The sequence below is a fragment of the Cervus canadensis genome, chromosome 23, assembly GCF_019320065.1.
Source record: "Cervus canadensis isolate Bull #8, Minnesota chromosome 23, ASM1932006v1, whole genome shotgun sequence".
In the NCBI taxonomy this organism is placed as follows: Eukaryota; Metazoa; Chordata; class Mammalia; order Artiodactyla; family Cervidae; genus Cervus; species Cervus canadensis.
Window position 1 is genome coordinate 10,491,131 of NC_057408.1, and position 25,185 is coordinate 10,516,315.

General features: G+C 38.8%; 1 long non-coding RNA gene across 1 annotated transcript; it reads right to left on the minus strand.

Annotated features, from left to right (window-relative positions):
- Nucleotides 1–150: 150 nt before the first annotated feature.
- On the minus strand, nucleotides 151–18,792 carry LOC122425403. The gene is made up of 3 exons (XR_006264834.1): nucleotides 18,747–18,792; nucleotides 18,562–18,624; nucleotides 151–387 (listed from the first exon to the last, which is right to left on the minus strand). It is a non-coding gene; the product is annotated as an uncharacterized LOC122425403 (long non-coding RNA).
- Between the last annotated feature and the right edge of the window lie 6,393 nt (nucleotides 18,793–25,185).

A 25,185-nucleotide genomic window follows, 5' to 3' on the forward strand; every position in this document is an offset into this window, starting at 1 on the left:
TTTGTTATCTATTGGTAACAACTTGAAATTATTAACTCTTTCCTTGCATAGAAACATGTCCTTGTGACATACAGGCTTTTTTTTTTTTAAGATATGATGCTTTATTTTTTTTAATTTAAAAAATAATTTATTTACTTATTTATTTGTGGCTGTGCTGGATCTTCGCTGCTGTGCTCAGGCGTTCTCTAATTCCAATGCTTGGACTTCTCATCGCGGTGGCTTCTCTCCTTGTGGAGAACAGGCTCTAGAGCTTGGGCTCAGCAGCTGTGGCACACGGCCTTAGTTGCTCCACGGCATGTGGAGCAGTCTTCTTGGACCAGGGGTCAAATCTGTGTCCCCTGCTCTGTCAGATAGGTTCTCAGCCGCGCCACCACCTCGGAAGTCCTCCTTAAAAAAAAAAAAAATATATATATATATATATATATATGCATATGTATATATAGGCTCTGCAGAGGGTTAGTTGTGATGATTGGGAGCTTCAGTTTTCATTGTGGGTTGTGAGATCTTTAGTTGCAGCACGTGAACTCAGTTGCAGCATGGGAGGTCTAGTTCCCTGACCAGTGATCAAACCCAGGCCTGCCACACTGGGAGCATGCTCCAAGTCACAATACTGGAGTGGGTAGCTGTTCCCTTCTCCAGGGGATTTTCCCAACCCAGGGATTGAACCCAGGTCTCCCGCATTGCAGGCGGATTCTTTACCAGCTGAGCCACAAGGGAAGCCCAATACTTTGTGTTAGGATATTGTATTTTGCATTAGTTGAAAAGCTGCTGAAGTCTCATTTTTTTTTAATCCTCCAACTCTAAACCACATCTATTTAAATGGGGTCCATTTCAATTTGATCAAATTCAACACTATTAAGTTTTACTTTTTATTGAAGAATAGTTGATTTATAATGTTGTGTTAGTTTTAGGTGTATAGCAAAGTGATTCAGTTATATATATGTATATGTATATGTATATATGTGTGTGTGTGTGTGTGTATGTGTATATGTATGTGTGTATATATATATGTGTGTGTGAGATTCTTCTCCCTTATAGTTTATTACAAAATATTGAGTAGAGGTCCCTGTGCTATGCAGTAGGTCCTCTTTGGATATTTTATATTTAGTCGTCTGTACACGTTAATCTCCATTTCCTAATTTATCCCCCTTCCTTTTCTCCTTCATTTGTTCTCTATGTCTGTGGGTCCATTTCTATTTTGAAAATAAGTTCATTTGTATCATTGTTTTTATTCCACATATAGGTGATATCGTAAGATATTTGTCTTTCTTTTTCCGATTTACTTCACTTCGTGGGATAATCTCTAGGTCCATCCATTTGTTGCAAAAGGTATTATTTCATTCTTTTTTAGGATTGAGTAATATTCCATTGTATAAATATCAGACATCTTCTTTACTCATTCATCCATGGGGGGACATTTAAGTTGCTTCCACATCTTGGCTAATGACCTTTTTTTTTTTTTATTTTTTGATACCTGGTTTAAGCCAAATGCAGAGATACTAAATAAGCATATAGGTCAAGAAAGCAGTGCTTGTCCTCAAAAACCTAATAAACTAGGACAAGGAGATAGACACATACAGTTACCTAAACATAATGTAAACAGTTATATGTGCGTTGTGTTAGTTGTTCCGTGTCTGACTCTTTGTGACACCATGGACTATACCCCGCCCCCAGGCTCGTCTATCGATGGAATTCTCCAAGCAGGAATACTGGAGTGGGTAGCCATTCCCTTCTCTTGGGGATCTCCCTGACCCAGGAATTGAACGTGGGTCTCCTGCATTGCAGACAGTTTTTTACCAGCCACCAGGGAAGTCCAAAAAGTTGTATACTTACGTGCAAAAGACTTTGAAAATATAGAAAAGGAGCAAGGAATTTTCCTTAGAGGAGGAGGAGATGACTTAAAGAGGAGAGAATAGTGGCGTGAGGCTTTAAGAACTAGAAGGATTTCACTAGGCAGGGGAGAGAGTGCAGAGAACACGAATAAAGGGAAAGCTTGTTCAATCCTCGCATGTCCAACGCTTAAAATATCCATTTTCTTGGGACTTCTTGGTGGTCCAGTGGCTCAAGCTTCACCCTCCCAATGCAGCGACCCTGGCTTTGGTCCCTGGTCAGGGAACTAGATCCCACATGCCTCAACAGAGAGTTCACGTGCTGTAACTAAGAGTTTGCATGCTGTGATTCAAGATCGCATGTGCTGCAGTTAAGACCTGGTACAGCCCCCAAATATATATATTCCATGTTCTTTACCTTATGAGGCACAAATGACACCATCATGTGACTATAATTACAGATGGGGGGACAAAATGCTTTCTCCTTAATCTCTTCTTTAACATGTTTAACATAGTACAGAAAAGAAATACCCCCAGAGTTTTCTTACAATCTCATTTTCTATCCACTTGTCCAAAGTTAACCCGTTGAAAATGTCACTTTCAAACTGGAGCTGCTTTCTTAACCATACTGTTTGATAACTATGACTGTTTCATTCATTAGGAAGTTTTCCTATTTTCTCTAGCCTTAAAGTCGTGTTTCAATGTATATATCTATTTATCTCTCCAAGAGAGGAGATTATATGTAGATTTACACATTCATATGCATAATGGCAGGTGACTCAGTGGTAAAAGAAACCACATGCCAATTTAGGAGATGCAGGTTTGATCCCAGGTTGGGAAGATCCCCTGGAGAAGAAAATGGCAACCCATTCCAGTGATCTTGCTTGGGAAATTCCATGAACAGAGGAGCCTGGCGGCCTACAGTCGATGGGGGTCACAAAAGAGTCAGACACAATCTAGCAACTAAACAACAACAACAACATACATATTGGCAAACAGTTCTCTCTGACCCGCCAGTTCCAGCACATGGATTTGCGTATGGTAGACGACGTTCAAACAGCATCTGTCGGCTACAATAAAGCCCAAGTCCCAGTTTGTGCAGAAAGTTGCATGCGGCATTGGAGAACCCTGAGGTTGGTGCCTTATTTAGAAAGTAGAAATGTAGAAGAGAGCCGCGTAACACATGTGAAAATATTCCCTGTGTACGCTCACCATCAGCCTTCCTCTCTTAGGAATTTTGTAGGAACCACTGACTCTCAAGTCTTTCATTTCAAGGCAGTAAAGATGCAAGCCACTGCTTCCTCCTCCTCCCTAAGGAGTTTGTCATGGAGTTGAAGGGAATGCTGCGAACAGGGCCAGGAGCTGGATCATAGACCAGGAAACTAGTGTGAGGCTCTAATACGTGTTAGTCTTCTAGGGCCGCCGTAACAGAGGACCACAGACGAGGTGGCTGAAACCACAAAGACTTACTTCCTCGTGGTTCAGGAGGCTGGACGATCAAGATGTCAGCAGGGTCGGTTTCTAGTGAGGCCTCCCTCCTTGGTCTGTAGACGGCCGTCTTCTCCCTTCTCCCCATCTTGTCCTCACATGATCTTTCCTCTGTGTGTGTCTGTGTCCTAACCTCCTCTTGTTCTAAGGACACTCTTCCTACAGGGTTAGGGTCCATTCCAGGGGTCCCACTGAAGTCAGTGATCCCTGTAAAGAGCTTCTGATTCAGTAGGTCTGGAGCAAAGCCCAAGAGTCTGAATCTCTGATGTGCTCCTAAGTAACACTGATGCTCCTGGTCCAGGGAACACACTTTGAGAACCACTGTTGAAACACATGATTTTTCAACCCTAGAGGCACATTAGAATTATCTGGGAAGTCAAAAAGCAAACAAACAAACAAACAGCTCCATGCCCAGGGTGCATTCCAGACCAGCTAAACCTAAATTACTAGAGGCTGGTGCCCTGACATCAGAACTCTTTAAAGCTACCCAGATCGTTCTAATGCAGCCATGTTTGAGAACAAGTTCTTTGCAAGCTTTCTTAGTCCATGTCCTGAGTTACTGGGAACGGATTACATTGTCTTCCCTTAGCTACACGCGTGCGTGCGTGTGTGAGTGTGTGTGCGGGGTCACTTCAGTCATGTCTGACTCTTTGCGATCATATGGACTGTAGTCCACCAGGCTCCTCTGTCCATGGGATTCTCCAGACAAGAAGACTGGAATGGGTTGCTATGTCCTCCTCCAGGGGATCTTCCCCACTCAGGGATTGAATTTGTGTCTCCTGCGGCTCCTGCATTGGCAGGCGGGTTCTTTTCCATTGAACCACTGGGGATGTCCTCTCCCTCTTAGCTACATTCACAGTTTATAGCTGAGAAAACTGATATGATTTTACCATCATAATTGCTCAACCACAGAGAGAAAGGTATTTTAATGGTCTGAAGCTAAGAGTTGTGCTAAGTTTGGTTAAGAAATATTTAGGCTGGGATGTTGATAATAATGGAGTAGGTAATACTGCTTTCAAGGGTAAAAATGAGATGGAGTGGACTAACTTGCATATTAATTCAAACTGCAATCTACTGCCAACATTCATTCACAGTGTGTGATGCAACTTCATCTGAGGGTGGGAATTTTACAAGTTTGCTTTCTGTGTTTGCAAAAGTGACGTCGTATTGGTGGAAGGCATTTTGGCTCATGGAAAAGTAATAAGTCAAAGTACAACACATCCTGCTAGATGAAGACTATTTGGACATTGGCTTAGCAGTGATTATTACGTAGAGAAAATGCTACGAAGTTTAGTATCTTACGCTATCATGTAAAGTTGACTGTGAGATGGAAATAGCCGCCCATCCCCCATCCTACACATCAAGGCAATTAGAAGTGGAGGAAAAGCCCATGGCCATTTACCAGCATTGAACGGTCATGTAATATGCTCCGCGGAGAGTAAAATCACGACCAATTTCAGCGATGAGGCAGTTATTTGCTGCCTGGCACTTGCTCTACAATCACTGTGCTGCAAACCAAGAAATAAATACGGGTTAGTGATGTAGAGAGCAGTAAATAGCCACATAAGGAGTGAGAATTGCTTTAATTTCCTCTGTGCTGAAAAGTCAGCAAATGTTCTTGAGCCCCTTAAACGGGGCAGAGGATTTCAAAGACTGGCTTTGGCGGCTGGAGTTTTTCAGTTTGATTTGCCTTTCCTGGTAGAAAAGGCCCCTAGAGACAGGTATTCATGTGAAGGTAACACAAAAACTTAATAGAACTTAGGGAGAGAGTTTCTTTTTTGCCTGGTGTTGCACTCACTTTTGGCTTTCTGCTGAACTTCCCTTCCCTCCTGGTCCTTCCTCCTTCCCAAGAGAACCAGCTTACTTCAGATCTCTACACTTTTCTTGGCCACCTGCTAACAAGAGCTGGTTTAGGTCCACTATGTTGTTCTCATTTCTCCTGTGAATGAGTTATATAGATGTGGGCAAATGAGGAGAGTCTGGCTTGAGAAACGTGAGAAGTGTGATGGGAAAGAATGCTTGACGTAAAGGAGACAAAGAAATGGGAGCTTCTCCCCTGGATGGGGTCACAGTGCCACACTCATGATCTCAGAGTTTTGTCGGGTGCTGTTCTGAGGACAGATGCCCGATGGAAAGAAGATATTGAGCCAAGGAATGAACAATGTCTGGAGAACTTCTTGTTACTTGAGATAATATAAGCACGTTCTTGTTCAAGTCAGCAGAAGCAGGGTTTCCTGTTCCTTGCTGTTGAAGGCACAACTGATGTGTTAGGTCCTTGAGCATATTCGTGAAAGTTAAGCTTCCCTAGCATTTGCCAAGATGGAAAGATATAGAAAAACCAATGTATCATATCGCCACGCTGCTTTTAACTCCTTGTAGAAACTGCTCTTAATTTAAAAATAACTTCTCACATTTTACTTTTATTTTCCTTTCCATTTAGCTTAATCTTAGCAATTATCTTGACAGATTTAAGGTAAAGTACCTCATTCATGTTATAAAAGTTGATTGACAGTTTTAATGCGTGGAAGAGGTTAAGATGTGACTTTAGCATTAATAAGCTTTTAAGCTTTACATAGTTCAGCCAAACACACATATCAAAAGAAAAATGGTTGCAAAACCAGTAAATGCTCCCTAAATATCACCGAGAAAAATGGCCCTCCAAATTAGTTTTAGTTGCTGTTGGTGTTTATTTAAATTTTTTTACTTATTTATGCATCAGTAAATACTTTTTCCAATGATAGTCATTTTATCTTCAGCAAAATAATTTTTTGAATCTTTTTTGAGGTGTTGTTTTTATACAATGAAGCATTGTAAGTATGATGTATATAGTTTGATAAATTTTAAGTATATATTCATATAACCACCAACCCGATCAAATCATCTCAGAAAATTCACTTTTGCTTCTTTGAGGCCGGTCTCTCTGCTCCACTCCCCACACAGCAAATAAACAGTGTAATCTATCACTGTAGATTAATTTAGCTGGTTCCATGACTTCATGTAATTAGAAAGCGCTATTTTATGTCTGGTTTATGTCTGGGCTTCCCTTGTGGCTCAGCTGGTAAAGAATCTGCCTGCAATGCAGGAGACGTGGGTTCAATTCCTGGGTTGGGTAGATCCCCTGTAGATCCCTGGGTTGGGAGATTCCCTGGAGAAGGAAAAAACTACCCACTCCAGTATTCTGGCCTGGAGAATTCCATGGACAGTATAGTCCTTGGGGTCGCAAAGAGTCAGACACCACGGAGTGACCTTCACTTGTTTCTCTTAGCATAACTTTGCTGAGATTCTTCCATATTGTTGAGTGTATTGTTAGTTTGTTCCTTTTAATTGCTGGTTAGTAGTCTATTGTATGAATATGCCAGAGTTTACTTATTCATTCACCTTTGAAAAACAGTGTGAGTTGATCCCAGTATCTGGTTATTATGGAAAAAGTCCTATACATTAATGTAATAGATTTTATGGGCGTTTTTTTTCTGGGTCACATGCTGAGTCTATGTCTGACTTTGTAAGAAACTACCACACTGTTTTCCAACGTGATCCTCCCATTTTGTATTCTCCGTGAGTTCTGACCAACATTTGGTGTGGTCGACTTTTTAACTTTAAGCTGTTCTAATGAGTGTGGTATGCTATCTCATTGTTTTAATTTGCATTTTACGGAGTGATGCACATCTTTCATGTTTTTATTAGCCATTCATGTATCATTTTTGCAGTCTTTGTTAAATTCTTTTGCCTTTTAAAAATGGACTTTCTTCTGACACTGAGTTGTAGCAATGCTTTATGTTAAATAGAAGCTCTTTTTTAAATATATGTGTTGCAAATATTTCTTCCAGCATGTGGCTTATTTTTTAATTTATTTTCTCACTGATGTCTTTTGAAGAGCATAAGGTCTAAATTTATATAAAGTCCAACTTGTAAGTTGAAATAACAAAAATTATCACCTTTTGTGTTCTAAGAACATGTCTTTGCCTACTACAGTCATGAAGATTTTTTTCCTAGAAGTTTTCTTTTAGAAGTTTTATAGGTTAGCTTTTACCTTTAAGTCTATTATTCATATCACATTAAATTTTGTATATGTGATGATGTTAAGGTTTATTTTTTAAAATAGAAATATCCAGTTGTTTCATCACCCTTTGTTGACAGGGTCATCATTTCCCCATTGAATTATGTTGGCACCTTTGTCAAAATTCAACTGAGCATGTGTATGTGGATCTATTTCTGGATTTTCTGCTCTGTTCCATCAATCTATTAGTCTATGCTTATGCTATTACCTCTCTGCCTTGATTAGACTATTTATAATAAATATTGAAATCAGGTGGTTCCATTCTTCCAATTTTGTTTTGGCTATTTTAGGCTCTGTGCAGTTCCATTTCACAGAGCCTAAAGTAGCCAAAACAAGATTGGAAGAATGGAACCACCTAGCCTGGTGGGTTGCCGTCTATGGGGTCGCACAGAGTCGGGCACGACTGAAGTGACTTAGCAGCAGCAGCAGTTCCATTTAAGTCTTGGGATCATCTTGTTAATTAAAAAAAATAAAAGCCTGCCGGACTTTGGACTGGGAATTCATTGAACCTATAAATCAATATGGGGAGAACTGATATCTTAATAATATTGTCTTTTAATTCATGATTGTGGTATATTTCTCCATTCATCTACATCTTTAAAAATTCTCTCATCAATATTTTTCTCCACAGTATATAAATTTATATACCTCTCATTAAATTTATTAGGTATTTTAAGTTTTTATGCCATTATAAAAATATTTCCAGTTGTTTTACTGCTTATGTACAGAGATACAGTTGGTTTTTATATTGATCTAGTGTCCTACAACTTTGCTAAATTCATATTTTAATATGAAAAATTTTAGAAGGAAAAATTGAAATAAAGCTACATTACTCCCAAGTACTCACTACATAGTTGCTATAGCTAACATTTTGCTATGTTTCCTTTATCACATTTATATCCATCTACTCTTCTATTTTATCTTACTTTTTGATGTATTTCTAAGTTGCAGACATTAGTATACTTCACCCTAAACATTTCAGCCTGTATATCATTAACTGGAATTCAATTACTGTCTATATTTTCTGTAACTAAAATCTACTTTCAGTGAAATATACAAATCTTAACTGTACAGTTGGATACCTTTTGACAAATGTGTAACACCTGTGTTGCCTTATGCTCCTTCCAAGCCAATCCCTGCTCCCATAACCTTAGAGGCAACTGCTATTCTGATTTTTTTTTTTAAGTGATAGGTTAGTTTAGCTTATTTTAGAACTTTATACAAATACAAGGGTGCAGTATATACTCCTTTGGGGGAAGATTTCTTTCAATCAGCATGATGTTTTAGAGTTTTATCCATGTTGTTACAGACATATGTATTTCTAAATTGCTGGTGTTATTTCATTGTATGAACATACTAGTTTGTTAATCCCTTCTCCAATTGATGGATATTGTGCTGTTTTCAATTCTTGGTACGTGAGTAAAACCATAAGCATTTCTGTGCAAACCTTTTTGTGAAATATGCTTTCATATCTCGTAAATAAATACCTATGAGTAAAATTACTGGAATATGTGTATTTTTGGTTATGTGATAAACAACCAGACCTATTTTCCAAAACAGTTTTAACACTGTACACTCCCACCAACAATGTGTGGAATTTGAGATTGCACTACATCCTTGCCAACATTTGGTATTTTCAGTCTCTAATTTTAGCCATTTCAGTGACTCTGTAGTGGTATGTAATTGAGGTTTTAACTTACATTTTCTTGGTGACTAATGCTATTGAGCTCCTTTTCACATGCTCTTCTTTGTGAAGTGTCTATTCAAGTTTTCGCTATTTGAAAAAAATTTTGGTTGTCATTTTGTTATTGGTTGTATAAATTCAGTATATTCTCTGGGTACCAGTACATTGTTGGAGATTTATTTTATAAATATCTTCTCCTAGTTTTGGGCTTATCTGTTATTTCCTTAATGGTATTATTTAATAAGCTGTTTTTAAAAATTTTGATGTCTGGTTTATCAGTTTTTTTTCTTTTATAGTTACTGGTTTTTGTGTTCAGTCTAAACCCTTGCCAGATCCCAAGTCCCAATATTCTCCTGTGTGTTCTTCTGGAAGCATATACATTTAGATTTTTATTTGGATCTGTGATGTCTAAAATATTTTGGTATACGGTTTGAGGTAAGGTTAGAATTTAATTGGGCTTTGCAGGTGGCACTAGTAGTAAAGAACCCACCTGCCTACAGGAGATGCAAGAGATGCAGGTTCAATCCCTGAGTCAGGGAGATCTCTTGATGGAGGGCAGGGCAACCCACTCCATGGGGTATGGAGAATCCCATGGACAGAGGAGCCTAGTGGGGTATAATTCAAAGAGTCGGACATGAATGAAGCAACTTAGCAAGCACGCATGTAGAATTTCAGTACTTTTCCCCCATATATATATATATATATGGAATATATACATGGAATATATATATATGAAATATATATATATATATGGGATATATATTTCAGTTCAGCTTTATACTGGCACCAAGCCAGTGCAATAAGGCTGTGTAATTGTGGGTCCATTTGGGGCTCTATATTCTGTTTGATTAATCTATTTATCTGTTGTTTATGCCTGTACTACACTCTTTTGATCATTGTTAATTTATAAGTTGTACAGTTGAGTAGTGTAAGTCCTCCAACTATATTTTAAAGAATGTTTTATATTTCTGGGTCCTTACCATTTTTGTATGAGTTTTAGGATCAATTTGTTAATGTTTACAAAATAGACTGATGAGACTGTGATTTAGATTGCTTTGACTATTAGATCACTATGAGGAAAACTGGTATCTTGATATCATATCTTTTCATTTACTTAAGTGGGTTTAAATTTGGTTGTTGTTATTCAGTCACCAAGTTGTGTCCGACTCTTTGTGACCCCATGGAATGCAGGATGCCAGGGCTTTCCTGTCCCTCACCGTCTTCAGGAATTTTCCCAACTTCGTGTCCATTGAATCAGTGATATCATACAACCATCTCATCTTCTGTTGCCCTCTTCTTCTTCCTTTAGTCTTTCCCAGCACCAGGGCCTTTTCCAATGAGTCAGCTTTTCATATCAGGTGGCCAAAAAAGTATTGGAGTTTCAGTTTCAGCATCAGTCCTTCTGAACAGTATTCAGGGTTGATTTCCTTTAAGTTTGACCAGTTTGATCTCTTTGCTTTCCCAGCGACTCTCAAGAATCTTCTCCAGCACCATAGTTCAAAAGCATCAATTCTTCAGTGCCTCTGCCTTCTTTATGGTCCAGCTTTCACAGCCATATGTGACTACTGGAAAGACCATAGTCTTAACTGTACAAACCTTTGTCGGCAAAGTGATGTCTTCGATTTTTAACACATTGTTTAGGTTTGTCATAGCTTTCCTGCCAAAGAAGCAGTGGTCTTCTAATTTCCTGACTGCAGTCACCGTCCACAGTGATTTTAGAGCCCAAGAAAAGGAAATCTGTCACTGCTTCCAGCTTTTCCCCTTCTATTTGCCATGAAGTGATGGGCCAGATGCCATGATCTTAGCTTTTTAATATTGAGTTTTAAGCCAGCTGTTTCACTCTCCTCATTCATGTCATCAAGAGGCTCTTTAGTTCCTCCTTGCTTTCTACCATAAGGGTGATGTCACCCACATATCTAAGGTTGTTGATATTTCTCCTGGCAATCTTGATTCCAGCTTTCAGTAGAGGTCTTATTGGTCTTTTGTGGAAACACTTATTTCTAAGTGTTTTGTGTTTTTGATGCATTGTGTATGGTTTTAGAAAGATAATCTTGCTTTCAAATTGATGGTATTCAGCACATAGAGATATAACTGATTTTTGTACATTGGCCTTGCATTTATTTACTAGTTCTAGTTTTTTGTTTTTTGATAGATTTACTGGTTTTCTTCAGACATCCTTGTCATCTGCAAGTAAATACAATTTTGCTTATTATTTCCCATTCTGTATACTTTTTATTTCTTTTTCTTGCCTTATTGCAATGGCTTGGATGCCAGTACAAAGCTGAATTGAAGTGGCAAGAGTGGGTATCTTTGCCTGCCTTTTCTTGATGTTAGCAAGAACTGTTTTATCTGTTAGTAGTTAATTATGTTAGCAGTAGGATTTCTTGTTTTGTTTTGTGTTTTGTTTGTTTGTTGGAGAGTTATTTTTATCAGTGTGAAGAGTTCTCTTTTGCTCTTAGTTTGATGAGTTTTTATCATGAAGAGATGTTTCATTTATAAAGTTGTTCTTTCTGGGATGATCATAAGATCATATTTGTCTTTACTTGTTTGAATGTATTTTCTTTTAGGTCTTTGAATGTGTTTATAATAGCTACTTTAATACATTTATCTGCTAAGTCAAACATCTGAGCCATGTTAGGTTTGATTTCTGTTTTGACTCTGTTTTCTTGACTGTGGGTTACATTTTCCTCTGTCTTTACATATCACAGCAATTTTAATTCCATTGTGGACATCGCACATGGAACTGGATTTTGTTGTCTTCCTCTAAAAAGTGATGATCATTGTTCTAGGAGCAACTTCAATCATTGGCTGGTCAGCTTGGTTTTATACTTTGTCAGGCTTAATCTGTGAAAAGCCCAAGACATTTCCTAAGCCTTTGTTAACTGATGGGACTCTCTCTGATGCAGCTCCTGCCAGGATTTTCTGTTATCCCGTGGTGGGAAGATCGAAAGTGGGACTTATTCTAGGGCATGATTTTTACTCATTTGCTGGTGCTTCAAGTGGATACCAAAGAATACTCTGTGTGTGTGTGTTTAGTTGCTCAGTTGTGTCCAACTCTTTGTGAGCCTGAGGACTGTAGCTCTACATGGGATTCTCCAGGCAAAAATACTGGAGTGAGCAGTCCTTCTCCGCCCAGGGATCAAACTGGGCCATTGTGTAATGTTAAACATATCTCTTGACTCTGATTGGAAAGGAACTTCAGCTTCCTCAGCATTACTCAACTTTTTCAATGTCAAGTGTGTCTGTTCTTCTCTTAGCCCTGCAGCAGCTGCTCTCTGGCAGGCATTAAGTAGTTCATCCTGTGCCCTTGACCAAGGACTTCTAGGGAAAGGCAGACCTTCGGAACCTCCCACTGGGCCCATTGATCTCCTGTCTCTCACATTCTAGTTACTCCATGCTAGGCTGGCTCAGTTGTGTCTGTCTGTTTGGAGGTCCCTGCTCGTGGAGGCAATAAATACCCTAAAAACCATACCATGGTAATGAGTGGAAGCTACCTTATCTTTGCACTATTTATGAAAAAGAAAAGGATTCCAACAGTAAGCATTTTCAAAGTATAAAGATTGCAAAAGGAACATTTAGCCTGGCTAACTGCTTTCAAGTTTTAAAAATCCCTTTAGGCCACACTCTTTTGCAGTGTCAAATGTGCTAATTAGAAAAGATTTAGATTTACTAATCAAAAGATCTCTACTTGGCAAAATCACAAGTCATAAAGTTCCTCAAAAACGTCTGCTTTTTTTCATTCTCTTCCCCCTAAGAAGGAGTAAATACTGTTATTTTGACAATTTCATCTGAATTTGACATAAGTATCTGTATCATTTTATAGTATTTCATTTCAGTGTTTTCCATCAGTATCTAAATAAGCACAATAAGGAGATGATAAAGTTTAGTTTCTAGACCAGTATATATGTTTAAACTGTTTTCTGATTCCTGTTTTGTTGTTTTTCTTTGTTAAACTGTGTTAGAGGAGATTTCTTGATGTTTCGATATGCCCTGTTGTTAACTATGCTTTTATTAGGATGACACATATTACGTCATCTAAGTGCCCTACGCATGCGTGCTCAGCCGCGCCAGTCATGTCCAACTCTTGGCAACCCCACGGACTGTAGCCCGCCAGGCTCCTCTGTCCATGGGATTCTCCAGGCAAGAATACTGGAGTGGGTTGCCATGCCCTCCTCCAGGGGATCTTCCCAACCAGGGATTGTACCCACTTTTCCTGCATTGCAGGCAGATTCTTTACTGCTGAGCCACCTGGGTGGCAAAATGCAGAAAGGAAAGAATGTGAATTGGAACAATTTCTTAAAATGCCACCCACAGATCAACAACTAATGTAATTTTAAAAGCCTTGAGATTTAAAGAACAACTGCACATCAGTTATCATTTTAAAAATACCCACCATGTGCAGAGGACTCGGTATTTTTTAGAATTAAAGAATCTTATAAAGGAGAGAGAACATTAAAAAAAAAAAAAACCAGTTCTCAAGATCAATGAAAAATAAATCCTATTCTTAAAAATATTTTAAAGCTAGGAATTAGGATTCCCTGGTGGCTCAGATGGTAAAGAATCTCCCTGTAGTTCAGCAGACCTATGTTCGATCTCTGGATTGGGAAGATCCCCTGGAGAAGGGAATGGCAACCCACTCTAGTATTTTTGTCTGAAGAAGTCCATGGACAGAGGGGTCTGATGGGTCCATGGGGTTTCAAAGAGTCGGACACAACTGAGCAACTAACATACACGGTCCTTTATGAAGAAGACAGCTTTACTGAAGGACAGTTAAAAAAAAAAAAAAGAAAAGAACAAGTACTTATAGATGGGAAAGCTCATTCTTATACCATTGCCAGTTCCCTCAAATCAATTTTCAGGTGTAATGCAACTCAAAACGGAATTAAAAAAAAAAAAATTATGTCCTGAATTAAAATCAAAAGACATCATCAACAATTAAAAGAAATGAAATTTGAAGAAAAGAATTACATTATCTTTGATGAACAACTGCAGTTTTTTAATTCTGAAGAGTATTTGCAAATCTTGAAGGAAAAAGATGAATAATTCAATAGGAGAAAATGACAAAGAACATGCACTACAGGCACTTTACAAAATGAGCAAAAAAGGAATTAAAAAAAATCTTTGATCTCAAAATTCAAAATAGACAAATTAAATAATAATGTAATTAAAAATGTCCAATGTTAATGTTGCTGAAAGTGAGAACAAACAACTGAATGTTGGCAGAAGTTTGGGGTAAGGAGTACTTTTTTTCTCTCTGTTGGAAGTGTGATTCAATTTGATATTATGACAATAAACCAGCTATTCCCTTTTACTTGGTAACTCAACTTTGAGAATTTACATTAAAGAAATAACCAGAGAGATGTCTTTGAAGATTTCAATACAAATGTGTTCACAACAGTTATTTGTAAGGAACTTGGAGAATTTTAAAGTAAGATGTGATATATTTATATATGCAATGTATTTATTTAATGGAATGCTAGATAGTCTTTAAAGTTATTTGAAGATATTTAAAAGATTAGAAAATGCTACTTATAAAGTATTATAATTAAATATTGCTAATTTTATTAAAAATATAAAAATTAATATGCATTAACTCCTAAGAAGTGCATCAAGCTTTTAACTGTGACTATCTCTAAGGAGTGTTTATGAATTTCCTTTTCCAAATTTTCTTCAAAGACATATATTAATTTTGCAATATTAATTTTTACGTGGAAAGAAAAGTTGCCTGATAAAAATGTGTATATAAATAAGGAGACCATAAAAAATACTTGTCTCACCATAACGTCAGGATATAATATACATTCTTGGAGGGATTCAGTGCAGGCAGACTCATTGAGTGTAGTGATTCTGAACTAAGGTGTGGTTTTTGTCCTCCGAGGGACATTCTTTCTACGTCTGGAGATATTTTTGGTTGGAGGTAGGGGGTTGCTGGGCTTCCCTGGTAGCAAAGCTGGTAAAGAATCTGCCTGCAGTGCAGGAGACCCTGGTTTAATTCCTGGGTCGGGAAGATCCCCTGGAGAAGGGATAGGCTACCCACTCCAGTATTCCTGGGTTCGATCCCTGGGTGGGGAAGATCCCTGGGAGGGGGGCATGGCAACCCACTCCAGTATTCTTGCCTGGAGAATCCCATGGACAGAGGAGCCCGGTAGGGTCCATGGGGTCACAAAGAGTCGGACACGATCAAGCGAGTAAGCCAGTGCAAGGGGTTGCTACTGGTGCATTTAGTGGGTAGAAATCAGAGATGCTGCGGAACATTCTGTAATACCCAGGACAAACATTCATCAGCCTGGTATTTCAATAATGCTGAGACTAAGAAACCCCAGTGGAAAGGTCAGAGGTCAGGGTTCTGAGATCTGTCTCTCTCTTAAATCCATTGTAGCTTGTTGATCTTGGGAAAATCCTGTACAGCATTTTTATTTTTTTATTTTTTATTGAAGTATAAGTTGGTTTAAAAAAATTTTATTTTAGAGTATAGTTGCTTTACAATGTTGTGTTAGTTTCTGTGGCCCAGCAAAGTGAATCAGCTGTGTGTGTACATGTGTCCCCTCTTTTGGGGATTCCCTTCCCGTTTAGGCCACCACACAGTAGAATCCTCTGTGCTAAACTGCGGGTTTTCATTATCCTGTGCAGTCTGGTGTCTCTGTTTTCTTATCCATAGAATGGCACTAACGGTATCCTGAAATGGTGAAATGACTGAAAAGGAGGTTGTGAGACTAAGTAGGTAACAGATGTGTGAAAGTGCTTTGGAACTAAATCCTACTGGAGAGTAAGGAGCACTTGTTTCTCTTTGCACTGAAGCAGCCTCCACGGCGGGGCTAAGTGTCACGTGAAGGTTTTGAGGATTGTGCATCTGACCGATTCAGCTGTATGCATCAGACATGTGAAAAAAGAATTTCCAGCAGTCCTTTACAATGATCACTCAAAATCTACGAAGAATTTCAAGCACAGATTGCCCTACTCTTTTCATTGTCGACTTGGAATATTTTGAAATTACAGAAAGAGAATTTCTATTCTACTTGGGTACGTGGATCTCAGTTTTCTTCTCCTTCTCATTAAAAAATTATAAACTTCTGAAAAGAAAAACTGTTATCACATTCTAATGGGAAATTTCTAGATGTTTTTAAAAAAAGGATTTTTGTGATTAAGTTATTTAGAAAATATGAAGCCAGAATTTTATGGCTCCATATTTTAGCTTATGATACTTTGAGCATTTGCTAATTCCACCTAAAAAACCTTAATCTCCGTTTAAGAAAAGTGTGGTAATAATATTTACCTTGTGGTCATTGGGATTAAATCTAATAGCACAAATAGAATGTGTTAGACAGGATCCTGGTTTAGTACCTGGCTTCCCCTTGCCTTTAGGATCAGACCCTTCTTCAAAAAAACCTTTAATCATCTCTTTCACTCTGTTTTGTTTCAAGAGTTGTTCTTTCCTTTCTATCTGAAAAATTCCTACTCATCTCAGTTACCACCTGGAGGTCACTCCTGAAAGGAGATCTCTTCCATTCTCAGGATTAAGTTAGTGTTTCTTATAAATGCGAACTTAAAGGGAACTCTAATTAATGCTTTGTGGTGACCTAAATGGAAAGGAAATTCAAAGACAGAGGGGATGCTTGTATACATATATTGGATTAACTTTGTTGTACAGCAGAAACTAATACAACATTGAAAAGCAACTCTACTCCAATAAAATTTTTGTGAAATTAAGTTAGTCTTCTGCTCAAAGTGACCAAAGTATTGGAAGACCAATTCTTCCCAGTAATTGATTATTTGTTCAATACTTGTCCTCACTTCCTGACTATAAGCTAAGATGGAGAAAAAGGGAAAGTGGGGTCAAATACAACTCAGGTATAAGTTTAAATATAATATAACTTCATTGCTGTACACTCAGTCTTTTGATCCATGCCTAGTGCATAATGGGCTTCCCTGGTGGTTCAGATGGTAAAGAATCTGCCTGAGATGCAGGAGACTGGGGTTTGATTCCTGGGTTGGGAAGATACCCTGGAGAAAGGCATGGCAACCCACTCCAGTATTCTTGCCTGGAGAATCCCACAGACAGAGTAGTCTGGAGTGCTACAGTCCATGAGGTCACAGAGTTGGACATGACCGAACAACTAACACACACACAGGTACCCCATGTAAGTGGAATCAGTGTTTGTTGGCACCTGCTATATATTAGAATGCATTTTTAATTTAACTTAATATATATCCTGCAAACAGATTGTACCCTTCTCTTCCTGTGCTATATAGGAAGTTCTCATTAGCTATTCAGGTATAGTATTTTAAATTTTTTAGCAAATTTTTTTTCTTGGCTTGTAAAAAGTGTAGGTGAACATTTTAAAGCTCAAGGGTACATATGCACTAGCTGAGTAATCTGACATCTTCAAAATCTTTTGTTTCAGGTTATATCACGAGGAGCTGTTTCAACTGTGAGATCTAAAACCCTAGAGTCTGAGGACTAAAGGGTGTTGACTGTTCTCCGACAAAACAGATATTGGTATTTAAAGATCACCCTGTGTTCCCATCTAATGTATCATTCTTACAGTTCCGCCTATTAACAATTAAACCCAGCTAATACAAAAGGGTTATTGATGGTATAAACCACATCCTTTGACAAAATTTGATAGTAAAGAGTCAGTCTCTAGAGTTTTATTTAAATCTTGACTCCACCTTTATCAGCTCTGTAATGTGGGGCAAGGGACTTGTAGTGAAAGATTCTCACTCTTCAAATAAGGGAGAATGATAGTTATTAATAGGTTAAGTGAGATCGGTATGTAGAGCATATTACCATCACTATTAGTAATCATGATGGACTGAATTGTGTCCTCCCCTCCTTCCCAAAGGATATATTGAAGTCCTAACTTCCAGTACCTCAGAATATAACTCATTTGGAAACAGTCATTGTAGAGATCATTAAGATGAGGTCATAGTGAAGTAGGTTGCAACCTAGAGCCTGTTATACAGAGTGAAGTAAGTCAAAAAGAGAAAAACAAATATCACATATTAACACATATAAATGGCATCTAGAAAAATGGTACTGATGCACCCATCTGCGGAGCAGGAATAGAGACCCAGATTGGAGCATGGACTTGTGGATAAAGCTGGAGAAGGAGAGAGTGGCTTGAACTGAGAGTCGCATTGACTATACCACGACCGTGTGTGAAATAGACCGCTGAGCAGAAAGCAGCCGTTCGGCCCAGGGAGCTCCGCTCAGCGCTCGGTGATGACCTGGGCGGGGAGCGAGGCTCAGGAGGGAGGGGGTGTATGTGTGCGTGGCAGCTGATTCACACTGCAGTACAGCGGAAACCAGCGCAACATCGTAAAGCAACTCTCCTCCAATTAAAAATAATAATAATAAAAGAAGGAAGAGGATGCGGAGGCAGACCCACAGGGAGAAGGCCGTGTGATCAGAGGCAGAGATCGGGGTAGTGGAGCTCAAGGCAAAGGATGCCAAGGACTGGTGGCCTCCACCAGAAGCTGGAAGAGGCAAGGAATGATCTTACCCAGAGTTTTAGAGGGTGAATGGCCCAGCTGACAACTTGATTTTGGATCTCTCGCCTCCAAAACTACGATAGAATACATTTCTGTTATTTTAAGTATTCTAGTTTGTAGTTCTTTGGTCCAACAGCAGTGGGAAACTAATACAGTAATGCAAAAATATAGATTTTATAAAACAGAAATCACATACCGTCTTTCTTTTTTTTCTGTGGAAGTCCAGGTTCCCTAAAACTTCCTTGGCTTCCCATGTTCCTCTTGGTACTAATTTATTTTTCTCCTTCCCTTCCTTGGTTTATGTTGAAAATAAAACATTGGCTTGGAAATATGGTTAAAAAAAGCAGTCAAACAACAACAGGACCAAAATGCAAAAATGATTATGTGAGAGGTAACAAGAATGAGTTTGTTAAGCCCAAAGGGATGAAGCCCAAAGGGATGGGGAAAAGTCTAGATGAAGATAAATAGAAGTTGGACATGAGAGCCGTTATTTAGATGAGTACAGAAATGAAACCTTCCCTGTCCAATTCCAGCAACCCTATGTTTAGAAAGGGAATTTTTATATTATAATTTCTACATGCTGAGTATAGTATAGAAACTAAATTTCTAATTTGTTTTTCAAGATAAGTTCCTAAATTTTGGTCACTTTGTTCACTTTGGAAACAGGTCAGTTTTTGCAGGACAAGTCTTAACCCTCTCATGAATGAACACATAAAGATAGACAGGCATTTTTTTTGGTCTGTCTCCCCAAGAAAAAGGAAATCCGAACAACAGGACCACAAAGTCTTCTTACGAGGAGAAAAGACAAGTTGAACCCCTCAAGCAAATGCTTCACACTTGCCCTCATGCTCCACCCAAGTCCTGAAGGGCGTCCCGGGGTCAGACTGAGAATTGGATTCCTTTGGTGTCTCAGAATATGAATTCCAGGTGGATCCAGCTCTCCTTCAGCAGCGGAATACAAAGAAACTATATGGGATTAAAAATAACTGCCTGCTTGCAGCAGTTAGGGCACATTCTGGGCTAAAGATACAAAAAAGACCAAAAACCCCACTGCCACTTTTGAAGAACCTGGAGCAAAGGCCAGGTCCTGCTTATGCCCAGGCACGCAACTCACCTAAGGGGTGGGCAAACCACCTAATCCACCCCCTGGCCCAACCCTTGAGCCCACCCCTAGCTTCACCCTATATAAGGAACAAGCACACTGCCCACCCCCCCAGGGGTTGAGCAAGCTAGGGAAACTGTTGTTTGTTCTCCACCTTACCCCCCCTCCATCTCCAGGATGTAGCAGGGGACCCAGTAAAGCCTCGCCTGGAAAAAAAAAATGAGTTCCGGAGATATATTATTTAAATAAATAAAACGTATTTGCTTAAATTTTATTTTTCTGGTCATGGTGATATTTAATCCAGTGCTAATACCAATTTATTGGAAACTATTTGTTTGGTTTCCCTTCTTCTTTTCTTTCTCTGCCCCTCCCTTCCGTCCTTATTTTTCAAGTACTGATGGGAAAGGTTGAGGAAGTGGTTGGACAGACAAGGAAGCCGGGCTTGCAAACAAAATAAACGAATCCAACTCCGTGTTGTCACTAAAGCAAGCACCATTGTGCTGGGAGCCATGGGAAAACATGCTGCAATCCTTAAATATAAATATTTGTAGGAGTGTTACCTGTCATTGCTTATAGCAGAAATGCTTATAGTAGAAATCACCTGGAGTGCAGAAGGAATATTTGCCCAAGACTTGTTACTGCTAGTGAGGTACCTTTTGAAAAACTGAAATATGGGGGCAGGTTTAAGAATATAAAAGATATCTTCCCACGTTGACATCTTAACACACTCATGTAATTTACACGTTTTTGCTAATTTCTGAAATAGATGTGTTAATTGAACTTCACTTCGCAAGCCCTTGTGTGGAACTTCCTGTGTATCAGGTACTGTTTAAGGGCTTTACAATTATTTGCTTATTTAATCCTTCCAACAGTTCTAAGAGTTAGGCATTGCTACCATAAACTCTATTTTAATTGAGGAAACTGAGGAATAACCAAGGTCATTCCACTGCATGCTATACTGTGTTTCACAAATCCCATTTTTGTTAGATCAAGCCTTTTATTTGTTCTTTTTCAGTAGAAGAAATCCCATGGTAAATTTGAAATATGAAAATCCATTTTGTTAAGTGAAGTTTTATCCATCAAATTTGTCTTGTGTGGAAACTTCTTTTTCATAAACTGTTTTCCTTAAAATAAGATCTATGTGTAATTTCAAATGTTCTCTTTGTAATAAACATAAAATGTAAACGTATGGAATTTTTCCCTTTGAGGAAAAAAGGATTTGGGTAAATGTGCCTACTACACACCTTTCTACCATAAAAGTTCAGTCTTCTATCTGAAATTTGTGTAAGAAAATTCTAAAATTTCTTTCTTATATCTGTGCTTCATCTGAATCAAGCAATAGGTTATAAGGAGTGCTGGCTCTTGGTCTGGCCTTTCTTTATGAAAGGCAACCTTATCCGCAGTTTTCTTTCTCCGCCCCTGCCCCTCCCGGATTATTTTCCAGTGGAGTAAGGAGGATGTGATGGAATATTGCCATATGGTAAGAGTGAGTGATACCAAACACACCCATCCCCCATGACTAGGTGAGTTTCCATGCATGACCTGATCAGGACAAGTGCATAGGTTCAAGCAATGCATGTTGTAAATACAACTTTTGAATCCAAGGCAATTTGAATCCAACTTTTGAATCCAAGGCAATTTTGACAGGTTTTTAAGTCTAAGACCTGAGTAGATCCACTTGCAGCAAGATGACAGAGATGACACACGTCCAGTCAGTCATACCCGTGTATGAAAATCCTTGTCTGGAGAATTTTAAGAAATCACCAGAATTTTCCCACCAGTTCCAGGTATTTTCTATGGGAAAACACGCAGATGCGTTTTGTTGTTCTTGGACCTAAAAAAAGTACATGCGATGAGAATATGCGTGCTACTTTTGTTTCATTCACGTGCTATTTTAATGATAAATTTAGTCAGAATTGCTAAGGATTGGTTTGTTGCTGAAAGTCTTCCAGAATAAAAGGGGAAGGTGTTGCACGCAGAGATGGAGAAGTTGGTTTTTTTCATCCAGCCCCAAACTTTTCAAAACCTATTACCTGCTCCCCTCCACCTCAAATAAACAGCAGCCAACAACCACAAACTCTTATCTGCACTCCCCTAGGACTGTGGGTGTTGATGACTCAGGTCATCTCAAAGACCACGCAACATCTCAGAGAACAAGCTGTTTCTTTTTGCTGGGACAGCAGCACACTTGCAAGCAATAATATGTAATAATAGCACAGGTAATGCCATGAGCTCATGACCTCACTCCCAATTGTGATTTTTTTCCTTTAGGGCGTTCTGAGAGGGTCCCAAGAGCAGAGTTCCTGAGGAGCTGTGCACTATTCTCCAGAAAGACCCATGTCCTTACCCTCTCCTCTTTTCATGAATGGCTCCGTCTTGGGAGGGGAACAATGGAGTGAGTGTATCATCTCCAGCAATCACAAACCTTTGACCATAGATTTCGAAGGCATATTCCAACCGCAGTACGCTCTGAAATGTGAGTACTAAGGCACATTTATTGGATTTTTGAAAGGGCAGTTGTACTTCTATGTGAAGCAGTGGCTTTGTCAGCATATGAAGCAAGTCAGTTCTCTAGGGATTTTAACTATGACCTGTTCCTTCTCACTTCAGCCATCACCCACTAGGAAACTTGATTCGTTAGGAGGTTTGGGCTGAGTGGTTGATTGCATTGGTTAGATAAGTTTATTAGAGAATGAGAGTGGACAATTTCAACTGCTGAAAAGATGCAACCTGGCCCGGAATAGACAAATGTCTTCCCTTTCCCCAGGAGACTGGTTATCGGGTCAGCTGTGGCTGAGAAGTAGAAGATGATCATCCCTGATGAGCCCTAGGAACCCCAGTAACATCCGGACCTCTTGGATAACCTAGGCCTTCCCACCCCAGGGCCTCTAATATGAAGGGCAATGTGACAATGTCTGCATTCCTGGGGTGGCTGATGAAGGGAAGTTACACGGGGTCAAAATAGCCTGGAGTTAAAACTCCCCCTGGGTCCTCCCCACAGTTCTATGCAAAACAAAGAACTGTCTCACTCGAAGAAAAAAGTGGACATTAAGGTTGATTACGCTCAGTTCCCAGCTGGTCCCAGCCTCTGGCCGATCTCCAGAATTCCTTGCCCCAGCCGTTTAAGAGATAACTAATCCGAACAAACTTGGAGAAGAACAGGCCCCCTTAAGACAGTAGATTTCCACATATATGCCTATATATACTTAGTCTTTTCTTGGGTTAGTGCAGCAGCTCGCTAATCTGACTGCTGCCCCTTCCTGCCTCATTAAAGATGATCTGTTCCTGGAAGGTGCGGGTCTCGTTCTTTCTCCGAACTCGCTTTCTCTAATTCCCTTACTCTACAGGTGAGAGTCAGGGTTCTATAGCTGGTCCCAGTCTGCTGATTAGGGAATTCCTGTGAATTCTCATCCAGGAAACAAATATGGATATTTTCTAGGTCAAAGATAACCCTCCTATCTGGAAAATCTGGCATAGTTCTCTTCCTTAGCTACAGGGTCCCATTTCACAAAGAATGACTGTGTGAATTGTTCTGGATGATGCAGATTGGTTTTACACTTCTTTTTCTAGTCTTTTAAGGGGGAAGCATAGGTTATTGACTTGAGATCTTTATTCTTTTCTGTATGGGTGTTTCAGGGATAAATATATAGTATTTTCCAAGTCTTTTATTTCCTTGATTATCTTTAGTATAGTTTTTCTATCTGTTGTTAAATGTGGGCTGTTAAAATCTCAAATCATTATTGCTGAATCATCTGTTTCTTATCTCAATTACGTCAGTTTTTGTTTCACATATTTCAATTTATGCGTGTCCTTAAATCTAAATTGTGTCTCTTATAGGTATCATATAGCTTGATCATTAAAAAACAGTTTTGCCAGTTTCTGCTTTTTGGCTAGAGTGTTTAATCCATGTATATTTAATGTAATTATTGATAAGGTAGGGTTATGTCTGCCATTTTGCTATTTTCTTTTTTTATTATGCATTTTTGTTAATTTATTCTTTTATTACTGACTTCTTTTATGTTAAATGCATATTTTCTAGTGTACCATTTTAATTCCCTTGTTTCTTGTTTTGGTCGCCTTGGAGATTAACATCTATTAACAGTCTATACTGGATTAGTGTATACCTATTTTATTTCAGTAGTATACAAAATCTTTGCAGTTGTATAGAGTCTGTTCCCTCCATCCTTCTTTGTGTTAATATTGTCATACAAGGGGTGGTTTAGCATGGTACTTAATATTGTCAATATTGTCAAATACAATATGAATTGTATTCTTATATATTACATGCTATCAACATAGATTTATTATTACTGCTTTATGCAGTTGTTTTTTAAATCACATAGTAGAAAAATAGCTGCAAGCAAAAAGTATCTTAATATTATTTTTCCTATTTACCTATGCAGTTATCTTTACAAGTGTTCTTTAATTGTTTCATTTGAATGTAAGTTCCTGCATATGGGCCATACTTTCCTATTTCTTTACATGTCTTATAATTTGTTGTTGAAACTTGGATATGTAAAATACTGTGGCAACTCTGGAAATCATATTAACACCCAGTCCAGTATGTTTTGTTCTTGGTGTTTGTTTTTGTTACCTTTTTTAAGTAGGTTTCCTGAATTAATTCTGTAAGTCTGTATTCTTTTTTTTTATTATTATTTTATTTATTTTTTTAAGTCTGTATTCTTTTTCACTGTGGCCACTGAAGTCTCTGTTTGATAAAATTAGTGGTCAACTGACGTCTGTATAGAGATTCCTTAAATGCCTGGTTCTAGTAAGTTTTTCAGACTTTATTGAGCAGCTCTGGGTGAGTGTTGGGCGTGCCATATAATGTTCAGGCAGGCAGCTTACAACTCTGCCTGAGTCTTTACTTCCAGCTTGCACAGAGCCTCAAGGTTAGCAAGAGGTGAGAGTTTAGGCTTTGTCAAGCCTTTTGTGGGCACCACACAGCCCTGGACATATACACAGTCTTGGATACACATATTGCATATTGATTCTCACGGATATGTTAGGGCTTTGCAAAGCATCTTATAAACATAATATTTTCTAGATCTTCATTAAAAAATTTTGGTCAAGTTTTGTTTGCCTCAGTCATTAATGCTGCCTTAGGCAGATGTGCTATTAAACAACTGCCACTAATTGGTTTCAACGAACATTCCTTGTTTCCATTGCTCAAGCTGCGAACTCCTGCATGTGGAGCTTTTTATAGATGGAGAGACGAAAGCAATGCTAGTCCATGGTAAAACCTGGATACTCTGTGAGACTGGGTCGATGACTTGAGCTCATGGCAAGTGTATTCTTTCTCCTGAGGCAGCCTGACCTTGGCTTTCACCCATGCTCTTCAGGGTTACAAGTGAGTGGGGTGGGTCAAGGCTGGAGCGGGCTAGCAACACCTTTGAACAACAGTGTACAGAAATAGAACAATGAATGAGATTGGGGCAGAGAGAGTACCTGGTGTTAAAAAGGATCTCATGGCGCTAAAAAGGATGAGATCCAAGGTACTGGTGAAGGGATTAACTCTAGCAAGGAGAAGGGA